Source organism: Ambystoma mexicanum, chromosome 14 (assembly GCF_040938575.1).
Source record: "Ambystoma mexicanum isolate Mex_15411 chromosome 14, UKY_AmexF1_1, whole genome shotgun sequence".
Lineage (NCBI taxonomy): Eukaryota > Metazoa > Chordata > Amphibia > Caudata > Ambystomatidae > Ambystoma > Ambystoma mexicanum.
Window position 1 is genome coordinate 41,721,939 of NC_090940.1, and position 14,413 is coordinate 41,736,351.

Sequence of the window (14,413 nt, forward strand, 5' to 3'; positions counted from 1 at the left end):
GATTATGAACAGGATTTGGCATTGGTGAATAAGATTCACCTAATCATTCTGGCATGGATGGCCCGTCATGGTCTATGCTTGAATGATGACAAACGGAACTCATCATACTGGGGAACACACAAAACATCAAAAGACTGAAAGACTACTCATCATTCGTCATAGATAGTACTACCATTAAGGTAGCAAAAAGAGGTAAAAACATTAGGTTTTTACCTCGACTCTTGCCTCTCCCTAACAAAGCAGGTGAGTATGATGGCATCTAGCACCGCATATACCTGCAAGCTGATTACAGCAGCAAAGCCATACCTGTCCACTACCAGCTGCCTCACCCTTGCAAGAGCTCTGGTATTATCTAAACTGGACTATTGCAACGCATTATACATAGGGTCTAATAAACACATGCTGCAAAAAATCCAAACCCTGCAGAACAATGCTCTGAGCTGCTTTAGGAATCCCAAGAAGAGAGCATAGCTCAGAGGTCAGAAGACAATCTAACTTGCTCTCTACAGTGCAAACAATTAAACTTAAAACAGCTTCACTAACATTCAAAAGTATTCATGATCTAGCCCCCAAATACTTAACAGAAAGGTTCAACAGAAGAAAATCCATTAGACCTACCAGAAAAGCATACACCAACAAGCTAGTGGTACCCCCATTCAAACTGAGCACTGCCGGAGGCAACAGCTTCTATGTCAATGCTGCCCAGTTGTGGAACTCCCTCCCACCCCTTCTAAGGTCTGCCCAATCCTATTCACACTTCAGACTTAACTGTATTAAATGGCTCAAAGAAAATGATCTATAACTATCCTGCACCTAGACCACTTATGCCCTACTTCACCGTGATCTTTGACTGTCATTGCATACTGTGTAAACACCCCTGCATACAAACTCTTGTGTATATAACTGTACTTCTGAGGCTTGTGGAATCTGCTTAGATCACATGCTGTGCATAAGCCGACATCTAGTGGAAGCTGCAGAGTATTAGTTTGTTTTTTGAAACTCAAATGGGCGTCGACACAGGGCGTGCCAGTAATACTATCCCTAGTGTGACGTCCACTGTACCCATGATCCCTCATGCGTCTAGGACCCTCAGATTGTTTTTTCCCGCCATACTGGTCAGAAGCATCCCGCAGAGTTCCCTGGCCTTCGCCATAATTTTGCAAATATATCATATGTCCTCATTTCTCCACCCCAATGTCGAGTCAATGAACTTCCACAATCGACGCCGGGCCGGAGAAGAAATCGACCGTCGAGAGCTGCACGACACTTGGGCCTCAGAAGGCCTCTGGCCTCGGCCCGAGCCTTGGAAGGCCTCTGGCCTCGGCCCTGCAAGTAGGGAGAGTGTGGGGTGGTACATACTCTACACTCTTAAATATATAGGTACACTCTTATATATTCCTACACTCATTAGCCCGCTGCCACAGGGTGCATAGGGAGGGTGCCCCTTTCCAATTTTGCCCCAAGTGCAACCGCAAGTACCCTTGGGTTGACAGACACGCCACGTGCAACCTCTGCTTGCCGAGGGACCACCCCAAGGCGAAGTGCAGAGCGTGTAGTAGGTTTAAACCGAAAACACTAAAGGACCGTTCGATCAAGCGTTGGGCCCACCACGCCAGGCGTCAAGAGGCCATGGCAGCGGAAGGTGCCTTCAGCGATGGCAGCGACGCCGTGCTTTCGGACGGCGAGGGCAACGTGGCGTCAATTGACAGCCAAGCGCAAGTCCCCGACCTCGGAAGGTCGTCCGGCAGGGCAGCTATAGGGAAAACCCCCGGCGACACAAGCACTACCCACAGCACTTCCACCAAACACACAAAGTCCCACAGAGACTCGACACACATCGAGTTCTCGGAAAGAGGCACACATAGAACGGTCCACCGAATCGGTGTCCTCTGGGCGTTCTCGATCTAGATTGCTGCATGACTCCAGGCAGCCATCCGCTGTTGTCAAAAGTGCCTCGCTCCCTAAGGTAACGGAGGTTCGATCGTCGGAAGACGAAACCGACCTCTATCCCTAGGCTGCACTCCAGGAGTCGGTTCCCAACCTCCACACAAGAGAGATAGGGACACTACCCCCGAACCTCAACGCCAGACGTCGAAAAGCTCCGAAGGGGCCAAAAAACAGGGAAAGCACTCTTCCACCCACAGGGAGGGGGGAAAACAACAAAAGAAGCAGTCTCTGCCTTCTTCCACACCTCAGAAGCAGACAGACAGGTCACAGTCTACTATTCCACAAAGACAATCAGACAAGTCTCAGTCTTCTGTCATCCTAAAGACCCCTGCACAAACCAATAGGTCCAGTCAGGATAAAACAGGGAAACTCTCCCAGGAGAGTCTTATTCCCAGCTCAAGAGAATGGTCTAGTGACGCCATAGACAGTTATGTCAAGGATGTTGTCATTGGCAGACTTCTATGCCAAGAATCCTGAGCACTTCCTCTCATACCCCCGACGGGGCATCACCCTCAGGCTCTAGGGACCCAATACCCCCAAGTAAGAAGTCCTGGGTTGAAGCACCAACTAGGTTTTCGGACCCTTTCTGTATACAGCCCTACACTCATATTCATGAAGATCCACCTTTTAGTGAGGATCTTGATTTGGGCATGTTGGAAGACCAAACTGGGACTGACTACTATGGGGATGACAAGGACCAAGAGGAGGATGAGGATGAGCCGGGAACCTACAGGGTAGATTCCCCAGTAGACAAAGATCCCCTGGTTACCGACTCCCCTGTCGACAACCAACCTCTCTTGAATGAAGTTTTGTCCAGAGTGGCAGAACACTTCCACATTGACACCCAGGGAGCACAAGAAGACAGGGACTTTGCCGAAGAGTTAGTGGTAGAAAGGAGACCTGTTGCCCAGGCCATCCCTATCCTTAAATCGATACAAAGGAGGATGGACCCTTCACTTGTAAATCCCAACCTCACCAGGGCAGTACACCCCAGGATCGAAAAGCTTTTCAGGGCAGCCCAATTAGACCCGCTGTGCATAAGGGGGCATCTGAAACCGGACTCCCTGGTAGTGATGAACACCCGAAAGAGGGCGGGAACACCCCTGTCATCGTCCGAAGCTCCTCCCGACAAGGAGAGCAAGAAGATATATGGTTTGGGTAGCATGGTAGCCTCCACTTCCGCCTACCAGGCAAGGATTGCCAACTCCACCACCCTACTGGCGAGTTACAACTGCCACCAGTGGGAAGAAGTCGCGGCACTCATAGACTCCGCCCCAGAACCCTTAAAGAGCCAATTGGCATGAGTTGCGTCGGAGGGAAGAGCCGTGTCCGGTTGCATCTTAAAAGCAACCTTTGATGCCGTGGATAACGCCGGCAGATTGATAGCAGAAAACACGGTTATCAAAAGACATGCTTGGTTACGGCAATCTGGGTTCAAACCCGAGATCCAAGCATCGTTAATAGATAAACCGGTGGAGCCGGATCTATTGTTTGGAAAGGCGGTAGAGGACGCGCTGAAAAATGCCAAGGATGAGTACGAGACTCTCAAATCCCTGGGCCAATTATCCAACAAACCCCCGAATCAAAGAGGGAATGGCAATTTTCGTCGCCCATGCGGACAAAATTCCCAGAGGGGATCTAACTATTCCCAGGGGCAGGTTACACCATGGAACAACCAGCAGTCTACCCAGGGTTATGGCAGGGGTAATAAGAGAGGACGTGGTAAAGGTAGAGGCAGCCTCAGTAGAAGTGGCGGCACACCTCCACCAAAAGAGTGACGTTCCGTTCAGGGTCCCTTCTCACGCATCCCCAGTAGGTGGATGCATTTCCAACTTCACCCAAGCTTGGGAAGGGATCACTTCAGACAGATGGGTGCTGTCCACAGTGTCCGCTGGATACTGCATAGAACTGTTAGAGCGTCCCCAAAACCACCCTCCACGACAAAAAATACACTCATTGGTCCACCAGAAGATCCTCCTTGAAGAGATCGTCAATCTTCTAGCAAAGGACGTGATAGAACTCATCCCGGGACACCAGGTAAACAAGGGTATTTATTGAACTTAGTTCCTTGCGCCAAAAAAAGATTTGACAATGCGCCCAGTATTGGACTTGCGGCCTGCAAACAAGTAAAGCCCCAAAAATTTCGCATGACTACTCTCCAAGAGGTAATCCCCCTCCTAGAAAAGGGGGATTACATGGCAACATTGGACATGAAAGATGCCTATTTTCATATTTCCATGTTCCCAGCGCACAGAAAGTACTTGCGCTTCAAGGTGGACAGTCAGCACTACCAGTTCAAGGTACTGCCCTTCGGGATAGCTTCGGCTCCAAGTATTCACCAAGGTACTGGCGGTGGCGGCGGCTCTCCTACGCAGGGAGGCAATCCCAGTGTACCCTTACCTGGACGACTGGCTCATCACGGGGGAGACCCCAGTAATTTGCAGAACAAACATTCAAAGAACGATCGTCGTCCTCTTCGAATTAGGTTTCTCCATAAACGAGAAAGTCAAGTCTGGTGCCAAGCACCTCTGAACAGTTCCTAGGAGCTGTCCTAAACACAAGAGGGGTTGGCCTTTCCATCCGAGGCAAGAATTCGGAATATACTGCTGCAAATTCCGCAATATCAGGCCGGTCGCCAGATAACAGTACGCAAAGCAATGCGCTTGCTGGGCATGATGGCGTCATGTATTTACCTGGTCCCCCATGCACGCCTGCGCATGCGTCCCATGCAAGAATGGTTGGCGAAACAGTGGTCTCAGGCAAGCGGTCAGTGGGACGATCTAGTGGTCTTTTCGCCAACACTTGTACAAAGCCTTCACTGGTGGACAAGAGAGAATCTGTCCAAGGGGAAACCTTTTTACGATCCCGAGATGCAGGCGGTAGTCACAACAGACGCATGCCTGACAGGGTGGGGAGCACACCATCTCCACCACACAGCTCAGGGTCTCTGGTCTCACTCAGTGGCCAAGAATCATATCAACCTGCTAGAGCTTCTGGCAGTATTCAGAGCGCTTCAAGCGTTTGAGCCCTACCTGTTGAACCTGTCAGTGCAGATCCTGATGGACAGCACTACCGCCATGTTTTACCTGAACAAACAAGGAGGGACTTGTTCGCCAAATCTGTCCAAGCTTGCCCAGAAAATTTGGATATGGGCACTTAGACGGAACATCTTCCTGTCACCTCAACATGTTCCAGGGGATCTCAATTCTCTGGCAGATGCTTTGAGCAGAGATCCCCTCCCAGAGGAACACGAATGGTGTCTACACAGAGAAGTCGTAGAAGATATCTTCTCTTAGTGGGGTTTCCCCACTATAGACCTATTCGCCACAAGCGAAAACACGGTGCCCAGGATTCGCATCCAGGTTCCCCCAACCAGACTCCCAGGGGAACACCCTGTGGATGAACTGGTCAGGGATGTTTGCGTACGCTTTTCCACCAACACCTCATCAGGAAGGTGGTCAACAAGATGAACAGAGAATTGATGACGCTCGTCCTAGTTGCTCCCATGTGGGCGAGACAACCGTGATTCCCACACTTACGCAGACTAGCGGTGTGCAAACCCATCAAATTCCCTGGCTGGTACATCCTACTGTCCCAGCACCAGGGTCACAAAGTACATCCTCAACCCAACTCAATGAACCTGGCGGCATGGCTCCTGAGGTCAGAGTTTGGACATCTCAATTTACCACAGAGATGTATGGACATCCTAAAAGAATCTAGGAAGCCAAACACGAGGCACTGCTACTTTGACAAATGGAAAAGATTTGTTATCTGGTGCCAGAATAAGCAAATCAACCCGGTTGATTGCACTCCTTCCACTACTTCCAATTGTCACATACATGCTCCACCTGCTAGACGCAGGGTTGGTTTTTAACTCGCTGAAGGTACAACTGGCAGCTCTGTCAGCATACACCACCTCCCATAGCAAGGTGTCGTGGTGGAAAGTACCAGTGGTTAAAGCCTTCATGGAAGGAGTAAAGAGACTTCATCCTCCAATTTCAAACCCACCTCCAGGATGGGACCTTAACTTGGTGCTATCTAAACTCATGGGGCCCCCTTTCGAGCCCATGCATAAAAGCAGTCTGACACCTGACTTATAAGACGGCCTTCTTAGTAGCTATTACATCTATAAGAATGGTCAGTGAAATTCAGGCGCTGTCAGTGCAGGATCCTTTCTTTACAGTTCATAAAGATAAACTGGTTTTACGTACACACCCTAGGTTCTCACCTAAGTTTATTTCTAAATTCCACGTGAACCAGTCCATCGATCTTCTGGCTTTCTTCCAAGACCCACAAAGCTCGGCTGAGGTGAAACTACACAGCCTAGATGGGCATAGGGCGGTCCTATACTATGTAAACAAAACCAGACCGCTAAGGAAAACAGACCAACTGTTTGTCTCCGTAGCTACAGGCAGAGAGGGAGATCGCAGCTCTAAAGGTGCCATCTCTAAGTGGATTGTTAACTGTATCCAGCTGTTACTCCCTTTTTGAAAAAACTCTGCCTTTCACGCCAAGAGCCCACTCTACAAGAGGCATTGGGGCCACTCTGGCTTTCATTGCAAATGTACCCCTTGACACCATTTGCAAAGCAGCTACTTGGCGCTTTATTCACACTTTTACTCGGCATTACTGCATTGACACCCATTCCAAGACAGATACTCAAGTGGGACAAGCGGTTCTAAGACATTTGCTCATGACCCTTCTCACATCCCACCTCCTTCTAACACTGCTCGCTAATCTATGCACAGCATGTGATTTAAGCAGATTCCACAAGCCTCAGAAGGGATACATTACTCACCGTAATCGTATTTCTGATGCTTGTATTAGATTCACATGCGACCCACCCTTTCTCCCCTCTGAGAGAAGGCGCATGGATGCTTGTAGTCTTCTTTCTATCTGCTTGGATTATATGTACTTGCACTACTCCTCATGCTACCTCATGTCAGAAAAAATACAATCAGAGGGTCCTAGACGCGTGAAGGATCATGGGTACAGTGGACGTCACACTAGGGATAGTATTATTGGCACGCCCTGTGTCGACGCCTATTTTCGAGTTTCGAAAAACAAACTAATACTCCGCAGCTTCCACTAGATGTCGGCCTATGCACAGCATGTGAATCTAAGCAGATACAAGCATCAGAAATACGATTACGGTGAGTAATGTATCCCATATTCTATATTCTACGTATAACTGTATATATTCTGTATAATGTACATGATATCTTCTTGTAATGTGTAATTGCAATTTGTAAGTAATTGTAACCTGTAAGCTTAAAGTATCCTTGTATACGCGCCCGGATACCCTCGGATCTGGCGCGCACTATAAATGAATAAACGAACAAAAAAAACTTTGGATGCTGAATGGGGAGCCTGTGAATCAAATGTAGGGGCTGTAACCTTGCCCAGAGAGTTGTTCTGGTGTCTGTGTACTTTAAACCATGGGATGCTGAAGATGTAACCATGTTCGCTCACAGAGAGCCTTTTTCTTCCTAGAGACTCCCAAAATAGAGTTTCTAGTTGCTTAGAAATCAAGTATTTGTAAAGACAAAGGGGTGCCTGGTCAACCCTGGTCCTCCAGGCGACTAACAATATCAAAAACCACACAATGGACCAGTAGGATTTAGGGAATGGAATAAACTATTACATTTATCTTTTTACCACATATCAATAAATGTCACTCAAATTCAAATTCATTTTATTTATTTCATAAAAAAATACATATCACACAATATATTCATCACACTAAATCAACTCACTCTGTCAGACCTACCATTCATTCAAATTTAAATTCTAAAATCATACAAATCACAACTACCCACGTTAACCCCTTGGTCAACAGTTCATCTGTTTATCTATGTACAAAGTCCTCCTACAATGACAGATGGTTCTTTCTGTGTTTAAACAGCTACACAGAATCTATAGTCTACATATGTTTCAGTTGACTCTTCGGACATTCTAAATTCGTCCTTGTTGACGCAACCTTTTTCAGGACTGTAAATGGGGATTTTTATCACTCCCCTTCAACCAAGTAGGGTGAGTATCAACACCTATAAAAACAATACAGCGAATTAGTGATCAATGCATATTTTAACCATTCCCTAACTTATTTCACCAAGTTTACAATTAATGTAAAAGATCTAACTCTCAAACAGGTAGTCCCTAGTCTCTGCCACAATAATAGTTTCAGAAGCGGAAAGAAGGGATATTTAGAAAAAATCCTATTCACATCTTTGTTATAGGAGAGTTACAAATCACTCCCTCCCATAGATGCAAAAGAAAAAGTGTTATTTACATTAGATACTATCACTCCAATACTTACTTGCCAGTGGCAGCTTCTCTGCTATCCTTGTCTTATCAATATGAGGATATCAAATTTATCAAGCTCGAGTCGAGGGTTACTTCTCAGTCTTCCGACTGTTTCAGATCTGGGTATCTAGGTAGGACCCATCCTTGTAATGATCCTAGGACAGGGTATAGATGCATAATAACTATCAAGTACCCTAGGTGCTGTACCATAACGTTCTGTTATGTAACTCGTAATAAAGTCTATTGTCACAAAGTAAGTTTCTTGATACTCTGATCTAGCGATCCAATCCTCCTCTATTGAGCCTCTTATGTCACACATGCTCTGATTCGGTGGCTAACCTATAATAAGGTACACAAATGATATATACCCTTATGATCAAGTTTAAATTTTAAAATGTTCTCATTCTCCACAACCCTGTTGCTGTTATTACATTTTTGGAAACCTATTCAATGCATTTAAGTAAATGAACATGTGTTTACATCTATATTAGTTCCATTTATTCCGGAGTCCACTGGGCTCGTGTCATCAATTACACTAGTTATGTTTACAAAATTTAGAGGGAGGCAGAGCACCGCCAAACATAAGCCGTCGCATAGAATCTATCGTGTCCACACCCACTTGTGTAGATAATTCAAGCACCTCAGGTACGCATACTCTTAGTTCCATCAATTATGCTCTCAAAATCTGGCCTGACGGTGCCAAGCAGACCTAGCGCATCACTTCCGTCACCCCGCGATCAATATATGTGCATGCTAAAGCTAAAAGCGTTTGTTTCTTAACAAAGCTTACGGCTCGCGTTCCTAACAGCTACGGTGCTTGTTCCTTAACTCTTGTATTATTCAATCCGTGTCTTCTGGTGTACGAGCTGGGATGAAGATACTGCTGTCGCAATCAAATGATGATGGGCGCATACCTCATTTTTCTCATTTATAATAGCTGGTCAGCAACATCAAAGATGGACTTGTGACCTCTTTCTTGTGATTTCGGCTAATGAAGTCGAGCTCACGCTGAAATTTTCGACATTCTAAAGGGAAAACTGTTGTTTTAGAAATTGACTAGTGCATCATTTTATGGTTTCAGGCTGAATATAATAATTACACGAGACAAACGTCTCCGGTGTATACACAATTTGCATGAATGTTTTTCCACATATCGAATCTGCCATCTTGAATGTGTTAGGCTTGGCTCTCGCCAAATCATACTCCTAATTATCGCAGTGGAAGGAAAAACAATACCTTAGATTCACTATATATGTGACCACGCGGAAAGACCTTCTCTGGTGCTTATATTTTCAATATTGTATTCGGGACGGATCCATTCACATATCTAAATCCAAAATGGACATTCTACTCGTTTTCTCATAATATTCATTTCTACATTGACTGGTCCAAAACCAGTCCAGCAATCTACGTGTCATAGTCCAACACCGAGAAGTCAGTGGAGATCATACACAGTCTAGTGGTAATCTCAGTGATCCCGGTCTAGTGTGTTATAAGGGCATTCCACTCCACTGAGATATTTAAACCGTTTGCCACTGTATCTAAACGATATATCCAACGCTGTTCAATTTTATGCAAGATAAAATGCAGAAGTACTAAAACAGACGCCTAGAAAAAGGTTATCCCAAAAAGCTTGTTAAAGATAACTATAAGAGGGCTTCTAATACAAACAGGTATCTGTGTCTGACTACACATAGAAAACCGAAGCAGGACCGACTGGTATGCGTGACTATCTCTCCCCCTCTCTTGTGGGGTTTCGCACTTTGTAAAGCGAACCATTTGAGGTCTGTCTCAGTGTGTTTCTTTTGTATAAAGTGGTCCACTAACAGTTTGTCTGTAATTTTGTTGCAAATACAACTTCTGTGTTCCCCTATGCGTTGTCTGACTTCTCTTGCCCACATATAATAGATTGCATGGACAAGAGATTATGTAAATGACGTTCTTCGTTCTACAGTTTGTGTGTTTTCAATTTCCATCTGATTGATCCATAGTTGAACTCCAAGCGTGTTTCTGTCAAAGGACAGACCACACAATTGCCACATTTATGGTGGCCCACTATGGGTGGAAGTCCCTATTGATCCAACACCCTCTGGTCCCTAGTTTTTTCTACATAGGTATGTACCAAACGTTGTTTTAGATTGGAATTTTTCTTAAATGCAAATATAGTTCATTTCAGACAACGTCCCTGGTTGTTTAATTAGATCCCAGTTATGATTCACTATCTTTTTGATATCGTTGCTTACTGGGTTAAATGTCGTCACGCATACCAGTCGGTCCTGCTTCGGTTTTCTATGTGTAGTCAGACACAGATACCTGTTTGTATTAGAAGCCCTCTTATAGTTATCTTTAACAAGCTTTTTGGGATAACCTTTTTCTAGGCGTCTCTGTTTTAGTACTTCTGCATGTTTGTTAAACTCCTCACGTGAGGTACAATTCCTCCGAATACGTAAAAACTGCACATAGGGCAAGTTTTACCGTAGACTAACCGGATGAAAGCTTGAAAAATGGAGGTGCGTGTTTTTGTCTGTCGGTTTTCGATAGTGTAGTTGTTATTTTGTCATTGGATTTCACAATCCGTAGATCTAAAAAAATGATTTTTGAAAAATGTGATTCCATCGTGAAGTTAATGACGATCACATGCGTTAAGCCACTTATGAAAAGTGACAAGAGCATCCTCTGAACCTCTCCATATGATGAATATATCGTCGATGTACCTGTACCACGCCCTAAGGCTGAGATACAGGTCTTGTTGCTTGAGAGACCTGGTTTCTCCTGAGATATATTTTTCTTCGAAGTTAGCCATGAAGAGATTTGCTACATCGGGGGCAAAAGTTGCCCCCAAGCTAACTCCTTTCTTATTGTTTATATAGGGGTTGCATTTAAGAAAAATTCCAATCTAAAACAACATTTGGTACATGCCTATGTAGAAAAAACTAGGGACCAGACGGTGTTGAATCAGTGGGGACTTCCACCCAGAGTGGGCCACCATAAATGGGGCAATTGTGTGGTCTATCCTTTGACAGAAACACGCTTGGAGTTCAACTATGGATCAATCAGATGGAAACTGAAAACACACAAACTGTAGAACGAAGAACATAATTTACATAATCTCTTGACCATGCAATCTATTATATGTGGGCAAAACCACAAGAGAAGTCAGACAACGCATAGGGGAACACAGAAGTTGTATTTGCAACAAAATTGCAGACATACCGTTAGTGGACCACTTTATACAAAAGAAACACACTGTGACAAACCTCAAATGGTTCGTATTACAAAGTGTGAAACCCCACAAGATAGGGGGAGAGATGGCTGTCATCTTGCATAAAATTGAACAGCGTTGGATATATCGTTTAGATACAGTGGCAAACGGTTTAAATATCTCAATGGAGTGGAATGCCCTTATAACACACTAGACCGAGATCACTGAGATTACCACTAGACTGTGTATGATCTCCACTGACTTCTCAGTGTTGGACTATAACACGTAGATTGCTGGACTGGTTTTGGACCAGTCAATGTGGAAATGAATATTATTATGAGAAAACGAGAAGAATGTCCATTTTGGATTTAGATATGTGAATGGATCTGTCCCGAAAACAATATTGAAAATGGAAGCACCAGAGAAGGTCTTCCCGCGTGGTCACATATATAGTGAATATAAGGTATTGTTTTTCCTTCCACTGCGATAATTATGAGTATGATTTGGCGAGAGCCAAGCCTAACACATTCAATATGGCAGATTTGATATGTGGAAAAATGTACATGCAAATTGTGTATACACTGGGGAAGTTTCTCGTGCAATTATTATTTTCAGCCTGAAACCATAAAATGGTGCACTAGTCAATTTATAAAACGACCGTTTTCCCTTTAAAATGTCGAAAATGTCAGTGAGCTCGACTTTATTAGCCGAATTCACAAGAAAAAGGTTGCAAGTCCATCTTTGATGTTGCTGACCAGCTATTATAAAGGAGACAAATGAGGTATGCCTGTCATCATTTGAATGCGACAGCAGTATCTTCATCCCAGATCGTACACCAGAAGACACGGATTGAATAATACAAGAGGTAAGGAACAAGCACCGTAGCTGTTAGGAATTCGAGCCATAAGCTTTGTTCGGAAACGAACGCTTTTATCTTTAGCATGCACCTATATTGATCGAGGGGTGACGGAAGTGATGCCCTAGGTCTGCTTGGCACAGTCAGGCCAGATTTTGAGAGCATAATAGATGGAACTGAGAGTATGTGTACCTGAGGTGCTTGAAGAATTATCTACACAAGTGGGTGTGGACACGATAGATTCTATGCGACGGTTTGTTTGGCGGTGCTCTGCCTCCCTCTAAATTTTGTAAACATAACTAGTGTAATTGATGACACGAGCCCAGTGGACTCCGGAATAAATGGAACTAATATAGATGTAAACGCATGTTCATTTACTTAAATGCGTTGAATAGGTTTCCGAAAATGTAATAACAGCAACAGGGGTGTGGAGAATGAGAACATTTTAAAATGTAAACTTGATCATAAGGGTATATATCATTTGTGTACCTTATTGTAGGTTAGCCACCGAATCAGAGCGCCTGTGACCCAAGAGGCTCAATAGAGGAGGATCGGATCGCTAGATCAAAGTATCAAGAAACTTACTTTGTGACAATAGACATTATTATGTAAGTATGTGATGTTACATAACAGAACGTTATGGTACAGCACCTTTGAACTGACGGGGTAATTGATAGTTATTATGCATCTATACCCTGTTCTAGGATCATTACAAGGATGGGTCCTATCTAGATACCCATATCTGAAACAGTCGGAAGACTGAGAAGTAACCCTCGACTCGAGCTTGATAGATTTGATATCCTCATATTGATACGACAAGGATAGCAGAGAAGCTGCCCTTGGCAAGTAAGTATTGGGGTGATAGTATCTAATGTAAATAACACAATAATGCTCTTTTTTTGTATCTATGGGAGAAAGTGATTTGTAACTCTCCTATAACAAAGATGTGAATAGGATTTATTCTAAATATCCCTTATTTCCGCTTCTGAAACTATTATTGTGTCAGAGACTAGGGACTAACTAACTACCTGTTTGAGAGTTAGATCTTTTACATTAATTGTAAACTTGGTGAAATAAGTTGGGGAATGGTTAAAATATGCATTGATCACTAATTCACTGTATTGTTTTTATAGGTGTTGATACTCACCCTACTTGGTTGAAGGGGAGTGATAAAAAACCCCATTTACAGTCCTGAAGAAGGTTGCGTCAACAAGAGGATGAGAGTCAGCGGAAACATATGTAGACTATAGATTCTGTGTAGCTGCTTAAACACAGAAAGAACTATCTGTCATTGTAGTGGAGGACTTTGTACATAGATAAACAGATGAACTGTTGACCAAGGGGTCAACGTGGGTAGTTGTGATTTGTATGATTTTAGATTTGAAATTTGAATGAATGGTAGGTCTGACTGAGAGTGAGTTGATTTAGTGTGATGAATATATTGTGTGAGATGTATTTTTTATGAAATAAATAAAATGAATTTGAATTTAACGAGTGACATTTATTGATATGTGGTAAAAAGATAAATGTAATAGTTTATTCCATTCCCTAAATCCTTCTGGTCCATTGTGTGGTTTTTGATAGTAGAAATCAAGTAGCCAGGCAACTGTAATTTATTCTTTCCTTGTGTGATTGGATGATGACCGGGAATTACCATGTAGGACCCTTTCCTGGTGGGAGCTCACAGATTACTGTGGCTGTGTGTGCCTTAGGCTGTCTGGGTTTCTTCTGGAATATATATCCCCTGACTTTGCCGGAGAATGTTTGCAAAGGTTTGTGTTGCATCCACTGATTGGCTGGCCACTGGCTTGTCTGTGAAAGCTAGCTCACGGAAAGTGTTTTGTCAAGTGCCCGGATTTCATTATACTTTATACAAAAATCACACTTTTCTTGGCTCAAGATTTTCTGAGGAAAAAGGGTGAGTGAGCCAGTACAGGAAGCAACACATTTAAGGGATCATAGAGTTCCATTATAGTTCCACTAAAGGATTTTTGCCCAACAGTCAACAGCAGCGGTTATATTCTGCATAATCTCAAAAGGATTTGACCCTCCTAGTTAGCCCAATAATGAAAAGGTGAAGGTAGTGCTGGAGTGCTTGCTCA

At 44.0% G+C, this 14,413-nt stretch overlaps 1 protein-coding gene across 3 annotated transcripts in view; it reads left to right on the forward strand.

Annotated features, from left to right (window-relative positions):
• STRN3 (striatin 3) overlaps positions 1-14,413 on the forward strand; it is a 1,674,795-nt gene that overhangs the window by 1,081,562 nt on the left and 578,820 nt on the right. The gene's annotated exons all lie outside the window — the stretch shown is intronic.